Source organism: Ovis canadensis, chromosome 13 (assembly GCF_042477335.2).
Source record: "Ovis canadensis isolate MfBH-ARS-UI-01 breed Bighorn chromosome 13, ARS-UI_OviCan_v2, whole genome shotgun sequence".
In the NCBI taxonomy this organism is placed as follows: domain Eukaryota; kingdom Metazoa; phylum Chordata; class Mammalia; order Artiodactyla; family Bovidae; genus Ovis; species Ovis canadensis.
The window spans coordinates 67,560,935-67,576,797 of NC_091257.1; the positions used below are offsets into that span (position 1 = coordinate 67,560,935).

General features: G+C 42.5%; 1 pseudogene; it reads right to left on the reverse strand.

The window, feature by feature from the left end:
• Window positions 1-13,335: 13,335 nt before the first annotated feature.
• Window positions 13,336-14,517, reverse strand: LOC138417880 (STE20-related kinase adapter protein alpha pseudogene; annotated as a pseudogene).
• Between the last annotated feature and the right edge of the window lie 1,346 nt (window positions 14,518-15,863).

Genomic DNA, 15,863 nt, shown 5'->3' on the forward strand with positions numbered 1-15,863 from the left:
CCCATTCTGAGGGTTGTCTTTTCACCTTGCTTAGAGTTTCCTTTGCTGCCAAAGGCTTTTAAGTTTAATCAGGTCCCACTTGTTTACTTTTGTTTTTATTTCCATTACTCTAGGAGGTGGGTCATAGAGGATCTTGCTTTAATTTATGTCATTGAGTGTTCTGCCTATTTTCCTCCAAGAGTTTTATAGTTTCTGGTCTTACATTTAGGTCTTTAATCCATTTTGAGTTTATCTTTGTGTATGGTGTTAGGAAGTGTTCTAATTTCATTCTTTTACATATAGTTGTCCAGTTTCCCCAGCACCATTTATTGAAGAGGCTATCTTTGCCCCTTTGTATATTCTTGCCTCCTTTGTCAAAAATAAGGTACCCATAGGTGCATGGGTTTATTTCTGGGCTTTCTGTCTTGTTCCATTGGTCTATATTTCTGTTTTTTGTGTCAGTACCATACTGTTTTGATGACTGTAGCTTTGTAGTATAATCTGAAGCCAGGAAGGTTGATTCCTGCAGCTCCATTCTTCTTTCTCAATACTGCTTTGGCTATTCGGGGTATTTTGTGTTTCCATATGAATTGTGAAATTTTTGTTCTAGTTCTGTGCAAAATGCCATTGGTAATTTGATAGGGATCACATTGAATCTGTAGATTGCATTTGGTAGTATAGTCATTTTTACAATATTGATTCTTCCTACCCAGGAACATGGAATATCTCTCCATCTATTTATGTCATCTTTGATTTCTCTCATTGGTGTCTTATAATTTTCTGTGTACAGTTCTTTTGTCTCCTTCAGTTCAGTTCAGTTGCTCAGTTGTGTCCGACTCTTTGCAACCCCATGAATCGCAGCACACCAAGCCTCCCTGTCCATCACCAACTCCCAGAGTTCACTCAGACTCGCGTTCATCGAGTCAGTGATGCCATCCAGCCATCTCATCCTCTGTCATCCCCTTCTTCTCCTGCCCCCAATCCCTCCCAGCATCAAAGTCTTTTCCAATGAGTCAACTCTTCGCATGAGGTGGCCAAAGTACTGGAGTTTCAGCTTAGGTAAGTTTACTTCTAGATATTTAATTCTTTGTTGCAATGAAGAATGGGATTGATTCCTTAATTTCTCTTTCTCATTTTTAATTATTAGTATATAGAAATGCAGGTGATTTCTGTGTATTGATTTTTTATCCTACAACTTTGCTAAATTCACTGACTAGCTATAGTAATTTTCTGATACTATCTTTAGGGTTTTCTATGTACAGTATCATGTCATCTGCAAACAGTGAGAGCTTTACTTATTCTTTTCCAATCTGGATTCCTTTTATTTCTTTTTCTTCTCTGATTGCTGTAGCTAGGACTTCCAGAACTATGTTGAATAATAGTGGCGAAAGTGGACACTCTTGTCTTGTTCCTGATCTTAAGGGAAATGCTTTCAGTTTTTCACCATTGAGAATAATGTTTGCTGTAGGCTTATCATATATGGCCTTTACTATGTTGAGGTAGGCTTCTTCTATGCCCATTTTAAAAAGAGTTTTAATAATAAATGGGTGCTGAATTTTGTCAAAGGTTTTTTCTGCATCTATTGAGATTATCATATGGTTTTTATCTTTCAATTTGTTAATACGGTATATCACATTGATTGATTTGTGTATATTGAATAATCTTTGCATCCCTGGAATAAACCCAACTTGATCATGGTGTATGAGCTTTTTGATGTGTTGCTGAATTCTGTTTGCTGAAATTTTGTTGAGGATTTTTGCTTCTATGTTCATCAGTGATATTGGCCTGTAGTTTTCTTTTTTTGTGTTATCTTTGTCTGGTTTTGGTATCAGGGTGATGGTGGCCTTGTAGAATGAGTTTGGAAGTGTTCCTTTCTCTACAATTTTTTGAAAGAGTTTTAGAAGGATAGGCATTAGCTCTTCTCTAAATGTTTGATAGAATTCTCCTGTGAAGCCATCTGGTCCTGGGCTTTTGTTTTTTGGGAGAGTTTTGATCACAGCTTCAGTTTCAGTGCTTGTAATTGGGTTGTTCATAATTTCTATTTCTTCCTGGTTCAGTCTTGGAAGATTGAACTTTTCTAAGAATCTGTCCATTTCTTTCAGGTTATCCATTTTACTGGCATATAGTTGTTCATAATAGTCTCTTACAATCCTTTGTATTTCTGCACTGTCTGTTGTAACCTCTCCATCTTCACTTCTAATTTTGTTGATTTGATTCTTCTCTCTTTCTTCCTTCATGAGTCTGGCTAAAGGTTTGTTAATTTTGTTTATCTTCTCAAAGAACCAGCTTTTAGTTTGATTAATCTTTACTATTTTTTCTTTCATTTCTTTTTCATTTATTTCTGCTCGAATCTTTATGATTTCTTTCCTTTTACTAATTTTGGGGTGTTTTTTTTTTGGTTCTTTTTCCAGTTGTTTTAGGTATAAAATTAGGTGTCTATTCAATGGTTTTCTTGTTTCTTGAGGTAGGATTGCTATAAACATCCCTCTTAGAACTGCTTTTCCTGCATCACATAGGTTTTGATTGAGTATATTTTTGAGGAAGCCATTCCAGTGCTCAGTAATACAGGATAATGGCATAGCCATTGGATACCTTGACTATTGGCTCATTGTTGGGTGGCTTTTGCAGCAAAGTGTGCATTGTTGCTAGGCAGTAGATGACCTAAAAGTCAAAAACAACATGGCTTAGTTACAAGGGCTACAATGGTGAGGCCATAGTCTCCTGATCAAACTAGAACAGCAACACTGTAACTTGAAAATGTGCCCCCAGAGTAGTGAGGCACCAGTGACAGTCCAGAGGAGGGGTCAAACATCTGGGATAGTCAATCATTCATGAGTAGGAGGGAACAATGCCCTGTGCAGTGTAGCCTCTTTCAGTTCAGTTCAGTTCAGTTCAGTCGCTCAGTCGTGTCCGACTCTTTGTGACCCCGTGAATTGCAGCACGCCAGGCCTCCCTGTCCATCACCATCTCCCGGAGTTCACTCAAACTCATGTCCATCGAGTCAGTGATGCCATCCAGCCATCTCATCCTCGGTCGTCCCCTTCTCCTCCTGCTCCCAATCCCTCCCAGCATCAGAGTCTTTTCCAGTGAGTCAACTCTTCACATGAGGTGGCCAAAGTACTGGAGTTTCAGCTTTAGCATCATTCCTTCCAAAGAAATCCCAGGGCTGATCTCCTTCAGAATGGTCTGGTTGGATCTCCCTGCAGTCCAAGGGACTCTCAAGAGTCTTCTCCAACACCACAGTTCAAAAGCATCAATTTTTTGGCACTCAGCCTTCTTCACAGTCCAACTCTCACATCCATACATGACCACAGGAAAGACCATAGCCTTGACTAGACGGACCTTAGTCGGCAAAGTAATGTCTCTGCTTTTGAATATGCTATCTAGGTTGGTCATAACTTTCCTTCCAAGGAGTAAGCGTCTTTTAATTTCATGGCTGCAGTCACCATCCGCAGTGATTTTGGAGCCCCCCAAAATAAAGTCTGACACTGTTTCCACTGTTTCCCCATCTATTTCCCATGAAGTGATGGGACCAGATGCCATGATCTTTGTTTTCTGAATGTTGAGCTTTAAGCCAACTTTTTCACTCTCCTCTTTCACTTTCATCAAGAGGCTTTTTAGTTCCTCTTCACTTTCTGCCATAAGGGTGGTGTCATCTGCAAGACAAACAGCTTAACTTTTGGGAGGTGTCACAAGTCTGTTTGAAGTGGTGCTTTCTGCATCAGAAACATAGAGTTCTTTACTTTGTGCCCCATTCATGTTCATGGATGTGTTGCCACGTCTGGTGCAATGATAGATCCAGGCAGTCATGGTGGTTATACGGGTAGTACAGGCTGGATCAGCAGCATGATTTAAGTTGATCTTATTAAAGAAGCACCCTTAACCATGGGCATCTCCATGAGAGGCCCAGATAATCTGGTTGGCAGCGGAATTTGTTGCCAGTTTGTAGTTCCAAAGAAGTATGTCTTCAACTTGCCAGTTCTGCAGACAAGACAGTTAGGCCATTGGCAACTACAAAAGGCAGTAAAAATGTATTAAGTTTCAACAGGAGAGGTATGGCCAGAACTACGAGCACTGCCTTGAGTGATGCCCATTGAACAGAATAACTATGCCTGGTTTTGATTTTGCATAGCTGGTGCTGAGGTTGAACATGGACATCGCTGGTGTCAGCTGAACCACCAATGAACCAAGCAGGCACTTAGCAGATCCTCTGTGAATTGAGGGCCCCATTGAGCTAGCACTTATGCTTCAGGTGATGAAGTGAGGAATAAAGTTTTCCCCAAAGGGATTACTGCCACCCTTTCATGTAAAACCCAGATAATGTTAGAACTAGGTCAGGTATGCTCCTAAATACAGCAAATCTCCTGCATACAAATGAGTTCCATTCTGATAGCACGTTCACAAGTCCAATTTGTTTGTAAACCCAACAACATTAGCCTTGGTAACCAACTAACACAATGCACTATATAATACCACACTGTATTACTGTAATGTAATACCATTTCTGTACCACATGTAAGAGGTTTATTGCCGGGGTCCAGCCCCTGAAAGATCCAGGGGAACCTGAAGGAAAAACGGCGTCGGCGATTGATTTAGAGAGAGATAAGAAAAGAATATTACAGATGAGAAAATAGAGGAGAGAAAGAGGCTGATATTTCTTGGTTTATATAGAAAGCCAATAAAACTTCGAGACAAGAAGTTTGCCCTGTTCACGGAGGCCACAGGTACCTTCCTGGTCTCCCGAGGGAGTGAAGATGCAAAACGTCTTCCCGTTCAGGTCTTAGAAACCCGGGCAGATAAGTGAACGCAGGGAGCCTCTATGCTCCAAGGGATCAGCCTGAAAAAAGAAAGTAAGAGAGAAAAAAAGAGAAAAAAGAAAAACACGGGGTGACCAAGCTTCTTTAAGCGAGGCCCATTGTTTTTATTTTCAAAAGGGTCTTTTATACCTTTACTTGTACATAGAGGGAAATGAAAGATGCAAAGTCATACAGAGTCAGCCCAAACATTATATCTGTTTTGTCTTTATCGAAACCAGGATTTTTCTGCAAAACTTTCCCATAAACAATATTGTGTACATTATCTTCTGGCCTTGGAGGCCTGTGAACATTTTATGACCCTCTTTTGATAAAGGCTTCTCAACCAGAAAACTTATTTTCCCTTGAAATGTTTTTTCTTATATTTCTAATCTATGTCAGCCTCAAAAAGTATTAAACAGAGTTACATTCTCAGGAAGCAAAGGTGCAGTGAGTTACAAGAAAGAACCAATTAGCTCAAAAGTCTGATGTGGTTAATTTCAAGGCTACACTTGTTTTTCTTACTTTCTAACTATGTTAACAAATGCACCTCCCAGGTGCACAGCGGATAAGAGATATGGGAACTTAGCAACAAGCATTGGCCCAATAATGAAATTCTATGCCTAGCACTACTCTAATAACTTTTGACTCTTTAAAAGGCTCTATGTTTTAGGCTTTCCATGCCTCTCACAGTTGGGAGGATGTAAATAATCATATGTGTAGCTCCAAGAGTCTGGATATATCTGCCAAGCAAGCTAAAATGCTAACAGAGGGGTTTTGATTGGAAATATTCTTCTCATGTCCAGAAGACTTATTAGCTATAGCCCTAAGTTGATTTTCTCCAGAGAAAGGTGGTCAGGAATAGCCCCCTGTTAATGTCAGAGGAGTTGGTGAAAGTCATGAAATAGTAAAACAGACAGATTCTGGTTTTGGGGTAGATGTTCGAGAAAGCCTAGGGAGCCCGTTGAGTTCTGAAGCCTTGCTTAACAGTTCTCTTCCACACGACTTTTGTCATGGGTGGGATCTCCCGTGGTGGCTCCTGGCAGTTTATAATACTTTTCACACAAATAATACATAAAAGAACAAACACAGAAAATAAAGAAAATATTTTGAATCATAGTACAGTACCTTGAAAGGTACAAAGGTACAAAGTCACTCAGTCGTGTCTGACTCTTTGTGACCCCATGGACTGTAGCCCACCAGGTTCCTATATCCATGGAATTCTCCAGGCAAGAATACTGGAGTGGGTTGCCAGGATATCTTCCCAATCCAGGGATTGAACCTGAGTCTCCCTCATTGCAGGCAGAATCTTGACCGACTGAGCCACCAGGGAAAATCCTGAAAGGTACAGTAGTAGAGTATAGCAGATGGCACACAGTGGCTGGCATCGAGTGAGCCGGCAAGAAGACTTACTGACTGGAGGAGGGAGAGAAGGTGGGAGGTGGTGGAGCTGAAGAGGGGAAGATGCAATACCACTCACACCTGATATTGACAGCACAGGTTTGGGCTCTTTGCTGGATTCAGTTCAATCTATCCTCTTGAAAAAATGATCCAGGGATATCTGGGTAGTAGCTCTTTTGTTTCTCTTCATAGATGACTCTTTAATACTGGATAGCATTCTGAATGGGTGCTGCAACCTTCATGTACCATTCTACATTTGGGTCCCGTGCCTCAAAAACTAACAGTGTCTCTTCAAATAAAGAAAATCCCCTTGCCATTTCCTGTTCTTTGGCTCTTCAGTTACTTCTTCTTTCTCTCATCTCTCTTCATTCTTTCTTTAGGCCTTCAATTCCATCAGGTCTTCATTAGCAAGCTCCTCAGGTTGCACACAAGGAATTGAATGAAGTCACCTCCTCTTGAAGACCTAGCTCCAGCTTTTCTTGCTGAAGGTCACTAAGTTGCTGAAGACCTCTTTGGACTCCTCATCCACCTTCTCAAATCCACAAAAATTGTGAACAAACTTTGTCTTCCAAACCCTAGTCATGGTGATGGTTGTAACCTCATGCTAAACAAAGCCAATTTTGTTTATGGCCTTGTAGATGCTATAGTTCTTCCAAAGTTGTCACAAAGTTGTTCCTCATTCATCACTCACCCTTACTGCTTGATGAAAAGTGTGACATAAATTATGTTTCTTGAAAGTCCCTTTAACTCCTTGGTCCCTAGGTTGGATGAGCCACACTGTATTCAGTGGCAGATGCATTACTTCAACATCGGGATAAAAGTCATCCGTGAATGGGGGTGGCTCAGAGCATGGCTGAGTAGCAAAAGAATGTTGAATGGGATGTCCTCTCCACGTAATGTTTCTGTACCCCGGGGATAATATCCCGGAAAATGGGATAAAGTCCTGAGAAAACCAGTCCTAAAAAAATGGCCTGTGTAACCCAGGCTTTGGCATTACTCTTCCACACAATAGGAACTGCTCTTGAGTTCTCTAAAAGATGAAGTAAGAGAGACTTCAGCTTCATATCCCCAGCAGTATTGCCACCAAACAACAGAGTTAGCCTATCCTTTACTGCTTTAGAGCCTGGCATCATCTTTTCCTCCTTCCTTACTGATGTAACTTCAGTCTGGCATCCTCTTCCAGGACAGTCCCGTCTCATTCACATTAAAAGCTGGGCGGGTAAACACATACCTTCATCAGTAGTTTCTCAAAGTGTTTCAGGAAATTCCTAGGCAGTTACCATATCTGCACTTGCTCCCTTGCTACTTACTTACGGTTGGCTCTAGCCTTCAACTGGTGAGAACAGTTATGGCTGGCAGGAAAAGATGCGCCCTCTGATTCTTCACCATGGTTCTCCTCCAGATCTTCATAAAAGCTTTTAGCTTTCTCTTGAATCAGCATTAAGCTGAGCAGGACTCGACACAGATGCTTATCCTACATCCACACACCGAGAAGTTTCTCCATTTCCTTCATCACTTTCACACTTCTTCATTATTGTTGACAGCATTAGCACAGCAAACTTCACATGTTCCATGATCTTGTCCCTGTTCTTTAGGATTGTGCCAATGGTTGAATGATTCATGTTATAAGAATTAGCAATGTCTACCATCTTTTGCCTTGCTCCATTCTCAATTATTTTCACTTTTGTTTCCATTATTATTGCTTGACACTTCTTAGCAGCACCAGCTACATCACTGCTGATTTTCCACTTGGTTTTGGACATCCCGGCCTTGAAATACAGATATTGCACTCCTGTACTCTATACTCCTGTACTGTGCAGTAAAGTACACAAAGGCACAGCCACTCAGAGAGGATGCCTGCACGTGGCAGTGTACACCAGACACCTGATTGTACATGGAGTGCATATTTGCATGTTTGAAAGATTGCAACATGAAGGTTTGTATGTAGGGGACCTACTGTATAGCATTTCCATTTGACTAGCAAGGGCTTTGACTAAAAACAAACTGTGGAAAATTCTTCCAAAGATGGGAATACCAGACCACCTTACCTGCCTCCTGAGAAATCTGTATGCAGGTCAAGAAGCAACAGTTAGAACCAGACAGGAAACAATGGATTGGTCCCAAACTGGAAAAGGGGTACGTCAAGGCTGTATATTGTCACCCTGCTTATTTAACTTAAATGCAGAATACATCATGTAAAATGCCAGGCAGGTTGAAGCACAAGCAGGAATCAAGATTGCTAGGAGAAATATCAATAACCTCAGATATGCAGATGATATTGCCCTTATGGAAGAAAGTGAAGAGGAGCTAAAGAGCCTCTTGATGAAAGTGAAAGAGGAGAATGAAAAAGTTGGCTTAAAACTCAACATTCAAAAAACTAAGACCATGGCATCCGGTTCCATCACTTCATGGCAAATAGATGGGGAAACAACGGAAACAGTGACAGACTATTTTCTTGGGTTCCAAAATCACTGCAGATGGTGACTACAACCATGAAATTAAAAGACACTTGCTCCTTGGAAGAAAAGCTATGACCAACCTAGACAGCATATTAAAAAGCCGAGGCATTGCTTTGCCAACAAAAGTCCATCTAGTCAAAGCTATGGTCTTTCCAGTAGTCAAGTATGGATGTGAGAGTTGACTATAAAGAAAGTTGAGCACCAAATAATGGATGCTTTTGAACTGCGGTGTTAGAGAACTCTTGAGAGGCCCTTGGATTGCAAGGAGATCCAACTAGTCAATACTAAAGGAAATGCAACTTCAATACTTTGGCTACCTGATGTGAAGAACAGACTCATTGGAAAAGACCCTGATGCTGGGAAAGATTGAGGGCAGGAGGAGAAAGGGACGACAGAGGATGAGAGGTTGTGTGGCATCGCCGACTCAATGAACATGAGTTTGAGCAAGCTCTGGAAGTTGGTGATGGACAGGGAGGCCTGGTGTGCTGCAGTCCATGGGGTCACCAAGAGTCAGACATGACTGAGTGGCTGAACTGTCTGGGCAAGGCCTTTTTTGTCCTTCCTTGGATAGCCACCCAGTCCACATATGTGTGTGTATGTGTGTTAGTCAGTTGTGTCCAACTCTTTGTGACCCCATAGACTGTAGCTTGCCAGCCTCCTCTGTCCATGGAATTCTCCAGGCAAGAATACTGGAGGGGGTTGCCATTTCCTTCTCCACGGGTTCTTCTCAACCCAGGGATTAAACCAGTATCTTTCATATTGCAGGCAGATTCTTTACCATCTGAACCACCAGGGAAGGCCAGATCCAAGTTTATCCATCCCTAGCCAACAAATTTCAAAAACTCAGCAGTGGCCACAGGACTGGAAAAGGTCAGTTTTCATTCCAATCCCAAAGAAAGGCAATGCCAAAGAATGCTCAAACTACCACACAATTGCACTCATCTCACACGCTAGTAAAGTGATTCTCAAAATTCTCCAAGCCAGGCTTCAGCAATATGTGAACCGTGAACTTCCAGATGTTCAAGCTGGTTTTAGAAAAGGCAGAGGAACCAGAGGTCAAATTGCCAACATCCGCTGGATCATGGAAAAAGCAACAGAGTTCCAGAAAAACATCTATTTCTGCTTTATTAACTATGCCAAAGCCTTTGACTATGTGGATCACAATACACTGTGGAAAATTCTGAAAGAGATGGGAATCCCAGACCACTTGACCTGCCTCTTGAGAAACCTACATGCAGGTCAGGAAGCAACAGTTAGAACTGGACATGGAACGACAGACTGGCTCCAAATAGGAAAAGGAGTATGTCAAGGCTGTATATTGTCACCCTGCTTATTTAACTTCTATGCAGAACACATCATGAGAAATGCTGGGCTGAAAGAAGCACAAACTGGAATCAAGATTGCTGGGAGAAATATCAATAACCTCAGATATGCAGATGACACCACCCTTATGGCAGAAAGTGAAGAGGAACTAAAAAGCCTCTTGATGAAAGTGAAAGAGGAGAGTGAAAAAGTTGGCTTAAAGCTCAACATTAAAAAAACAAAGATCATGGCATCCAGTCCCATCACTTCATGGCAAATAGATGGGGAAACAGTGGAAACAGTGTCAGACTTTATTTTTCTGGGCTCCAAAATCACTGCAGATGGTGACTGCAGCCATGAAATTAAAAGACGCTTACTCCTTGGAAAGAAAGTTATGACCAACCTAGATAGCATATTCAAAAGCAGAGACATTACTTTGTCAACAGAAGTCTGTCTAGTCAAGGCTATGGTTTTCCAGTAGTCATGTGTGGATGTGAGAGTTGGACTGTGAAGAAAGCTGAGCGCCGAAGAATTGATGCTTTTGAACTGTGGTGTTGGAGAAGACTCTTGAGAGTCCCTTGAACTGAAAGGAGGTCCAACCAGTCCATCCTAAAGGAGATCAGTCCTGGATGTTCTTTGGAAGGACTGATGCTGAAGCTGAAACTCCAATACTTTGGCCACCTCATGCGAAGAGTTGACTCATTAGAAAGGATCATGATGCTGGGAGGGATTGGGGTCAGGAGAAGGTGACGACAGAGGATGAGATGGCTGGATGGCATCACTGACTCAATGGACATGGGTTTGGGTAGACTCCAGGAGTTGGTGATGGACAGGGAGGCCTGGCGTGCTGCGATTCATGGGGTCAAAAAGAGTCAGACACGACTGAGCGACTGAACTGATCTGAGTCATATAGACCTCTATGGATCAGTTGGGCCTCCCTGGCGGCTCATATGGTAAAGAGTCTGCCTACAAAGTGGGAGACCTGGGTTCCACCCCTGGGAGGGGAAGATCCCCTGGAGGAGGGCACGGCAACTCACTGCAGTATTTTTGCCTGGAGAATCCCCATGGACAGAGGTGCCTGGCGGGCTATAGTCCATCGGGTTGCAAAGAGTTGGACACGACTGAGCGTGGGTCAGGAAGTAAGAAATTAGTAGGTTCCAAAAAGAGAGACTTCTCTGGCAGTCAAGTGGTTACAATTCTGCTGTCTCATTGCAAGGGACACAGATTCATTCGATTCCTGGTTGAGGAACTGTGCCATGCATTAAAAAAAAAAAAAAGGCCAAAAGGGAGGTACCGACTATGTCTGAAAGGTGATGCTGTTGTGCAGGAAACTGGTCTCTGAGTAATCTCAGTCATCGAATCAACTTTTTCCCACTTCCCTTTCTCTTCCTGGAAGCTTATGGGGTTTCTTCTGGGTTGTCTAGAGGTTTCAGAAATCAACTCTGTACACATAGCAGTCCCTGAATGAATGAATCCCCTCTGACATTTATAGGCATTCACGGTACAAACCTTTACAAACTTCAGTACTAATTACACTTTCAGCAGTGGCAGCCCCAACAACAGTACATTGAGTTGACCTCAAAAGATCCACCTGTGGGGCTTCCCAGGTGGGGATAGTGGTAAAGAATCCTCCTGCCAATGCAGGAGACTTAAGAGATGCAGGTTGGATCCCTGGGTTGGGAAGATCCCCTGGAGGAGGGCCTGGCAACTCACTCCAGTATTCTTGCCTGGATAATCCCATGGATGGCGGATTTCGGCAGGCTACAGTCCATAGGGTCGTAAAGAGTCAGACATGACTGAAGTGGCTTAGGACAGCACACATGACCCATTTGTAGGTCAATTTAATTTCCTGTCCCCACTTCAAACTTCACTCATAGCCCATCAGTTGAAATTGGGTGATTATTTTTTTCTTATACCTTCATTGAGATATATTAATAATTGATGTTTGGTGCTGTAAAAGTTGAAGGTGTAAAGCATACACCTGTGAAATGATTATCACAATAAGATTATCACATCATCTCATAGAGATGCAAAATTAAAGAAGTAGAAAATTTTTTCCTTGTGGTGAGAATTCTTAGAATTTATTCTCTTTCATATATAACATATTATAGTGTTAATTATATTTAATGTGTATACATCCTGAGTAGTTATTTACCTTACTGCTGGAAGTTTGCACCTTTTGATCACTGTCATGCAATTTGCCTTCTATCCACCCCCTCATGACCACAAATTTGATCTCTTTTTCTATGAATTTGTTTGTTTTTGAAGTATAATTGACCTATAACACTATGTTAGTTCCTGTTAGACAACAAAGTGACATGATATTTTTAAATTAAAAATGACCACAAATCAAAGTCTAGTTACAGTATGTCACCTTGTAAGGATATCACAGAGGTTTTCTTTTTGGAATCTTTGCAAGTTTTCATTTGTTCTGGCAATGAATGTAACATGGCATAAGGACTTAGGCCCTCAAGCTAGGCAAGACATTATGGCCGTTGGAAGAAGCACCATGGCAGCTGGCAGGAGGGGTAACATGGACTCTTGTTGGGAAAGGACTGAGCTACACAGATGAACCAAAGGAAGGTTTTAGGTGTCAGGGCCCAGGCGAAAAGGAGGATGAGGATGGACTGCCCTAGCCTTAACCTAGCGCTTTAAAAAGAAAAAATACGCTTCCCTTCAGTGACTAGGGAGCTGTCCAAAGGGAGGGAGGCTTCCCTGGTGGCTCCGGTGATAAAGAGTCTGCCTGCAGTGTGGGAGACCCAGGTTTGATCCTTGGGTTGGGAAGATCCCCTGGAGAAGGAAATGGGAACCCACTCCAGTATTCTTGCCTGGAAAATCCCATGGATGGAAGAATCTGGCAGGTCACGGTCCATAGGGTCGCAAAGAATTGGACACGACTGAGCAACTTCACTTTCCTTTCCTTTCTGAGGGGAGGACATCTTATTACTTGCCCCTCCGTGGACCTATAGAATCTGAGAGCAGGGGAGAAGAATGGAATGAGGCTGATAGGATAGCCAGAGTGGGAAGAAGTCACACAGTGCCCTGGATGGATGAGTCAAAACTTGGGCTTGGACTTCAGTTCCCCTTGGCCAGAACAGCATCTTTTCCTTCTGAAGAGGTCAGGTCACTTGAGCTCGCAGGACCGGGAATATCAGCTCTTTGGCCCCTTTGATCCCTGGTTGTTGGGATTCCCTCATGTCTCAAAAGCCTTGGAGCAATAAAGTTGCTCTCCAGGAATTTCTTTCCTAGTCAGCAAGCAGTCGGCTTTCCTGGCAGAAATGTCCTTTCTGCCCAATCTGCCCCCCAGGAGGGTGGGAATGTGGCCAACCCTCCGGAAGGGTCCCAGAAGCTCACATGGCCCCAGATAGAGAATGTGTACCTTCTTCATAGGCTTAGCACTCTCAGTCGTCCACCTCCAGTTCTTCCTGGTTTGGTACCAAGCCTAAGATTCCACTGTGATCCGGAGACTAGCGTCCTTTAAAACTGGTTTTGGGGGTGACAGGATGAAGAAACTTAGGCAAAGCCTCTGAGGCATGTTGCTTGATCTGCTTAAAGGAAGAATGTCATGAGGGAGCTGGCACTTGGTCTTATATCTGGGTTGCACAGAATGCACTGCTCCACAAAGTGGAGGAAATGGGGTGAGAAGTTGTGGTGATAAGGGTGGGATGGCGAGTCACCATCAGAGGTCCCGGGAGTGCTGGTGGCCAGGTTGTCACTCAGGCCATAATTGGCTGCTAAGTATGAGATGCTCATGGTCAGCTCCTCAGGGAGGTTAGTACTGTTGTCCAGCAGGCAGGGCACTGTGCTGTTCAGCTTCTCCAGCAGCATCTAGGTGGCGGGCATATCTTTAAAGGGGATGTGGCCATCAGCCACTTCATAGGCCGTGATTCTCACACTGCAGTGTCAAACTTGGCATCATAAACCTGAAGATTCTGCCAGAGCACTTATGAGCTGAGCCAAGGCAGAACCTTGATTCAGTACTTGAGAAAGTACTGTGCTGCTACTGCCAGCGACAGATCGTGCTGAGTTGCTGTGTAAGATCAGAATGTAATTGGCCGGTTTTGACTCTCCTGTGCACATATCCCATGTGGTGGGTGTAGTGGACCCTGAGCGCCCCCTGCAGACTGTAAGCAATTTCCAGTTCATTCATGCCGTCCATGAAGTGTGTATAGGTGAGGTCCTTTGCAGAGCCATATGCAGGGAATGGTGTGACAAGCCACAGCTCATTATCTGCAATAAAAGCGGCTTGATATGGCAGGGTATTGGCATGGCTGAAAAACTTAGAGACATGGAGCTCCTGCTGCAAGAATGTCACCATCTCACTGGAACAAGCTTCTAGATTAATCCTTTGTACAGTCACATATTCTCCCATTGGTTTGTACTTTGTTAGATTCACTGTTATCAGGTCCTCAAATCCTTTACCTGTAATAACGAGAAGTTCATAACACCCTCCCTCCAGCAGAAAGTTACTCATGATCTCCTGTTTAGAGAAGGATGTTATCGACTCTGAACTCGCCATATTGGTCTGCAAATGGTTCCAAATCTCTTATGCCCTCAACAATGAACTTTTCAGAAACCTAGCGCCTAATTCTATTTACTTATAAGAAAAGACCTAACATGTAGACCTACTTTAATTTCAAAATTTAAACCCAGTCTCAGCTCTGCCTCCTTGGTTTAAGGTTGCACTTCTGCCAGGCCTATTTCTGGGAGGCCGGAGTTACTGATTATAACTTCCATACTGTACATTTCATACCCCTGACTCATTTATTTTGCAACTGGAAATTTGTACCTCTTAATCTCCCTCACTTATTTCTTTTCTGCCTCCTCTTCTCTCCCCTCTGGTAACCACCTGTTTGTTCTGTGTATCTGTAACTCTGTTTCTGTTTTGTTATGTTTGTTCATTTATTTTGCTTTTTAGATTCCATATTTAAGGGAATTCATAGCGTATTTGTCTTTCTCTGTCTGACATTTCACTTCAGCATAATACCCTCTATGTTGCTGCAAACTGCAAGATTTCATTCTTTTTATGGCTGAATAATATTCCATTTCTTACATACACCACATCTTATTTATCCATTCATCTATTAGTGGAATCTTAGATTGCTTCCATATCTTGGCTATTGTAAATAATGCTATAATGTACATAAGGGGACATATGTCTTTTTGAACTAGTGTTTTTGTTCCTTTCAGATAAATATCCAGGATGGAATCACTAGTTTATATGGTTTTTGTTGTTCAGTCATTCAGTCACTCAGTCATGTCTGATTCTTTGTGATCCCATGGACTGCAGCATGCCAGGCTTCCCTATCCTTCACCATCTCCCAGAGTTTGCTCAAACTCATGTTCATTGAGTCAGTAATGCCATCCAACCATCTCATCCTCTGCTGTCCCCTTCTCCTCCTACCTTCAATCTTTCCCAACATCAGGGTCTTTTCTAATGAGTTGGCTCTTTGCATCAGGTGGCCAAAGTATTGGAGCTTCAGCTTTAGCATCAGTCTTTTCAATGAGTATTCAGGGTTGATTAACTTTAGGATTTTGATCTCCCGGTAGTCCAAGGGAATCTCAAGAGTCTTCTCCAATATCACAGTTCAAAAGTATCAGTTCCTCAGTGCTCAGCCTTCTTTATGGCCCAACTCTCACACAGTTTATATGGTAGTTCTATTTTTAATTATTTTAAGGATTCTCCATACTGTTTCCATAGTGGTTACACCAATTTATATTCCCAACAATAGTGTACAAGGGTTCCTTTTTCTCCACAACCTTGCCAACAAAGTTATTTGTTGTCTTTTCTATACTGGCCATTCCGATGGGTATTAGGTGATATCTCATTGTGGTTTTGAATTGCATTTCCCTGATGATCACGTGATGTTGAGCAAATATTCTCTCCTATCCAGTAGGTGACCTTTTTGTTTTGCTGACATTTTCCTTC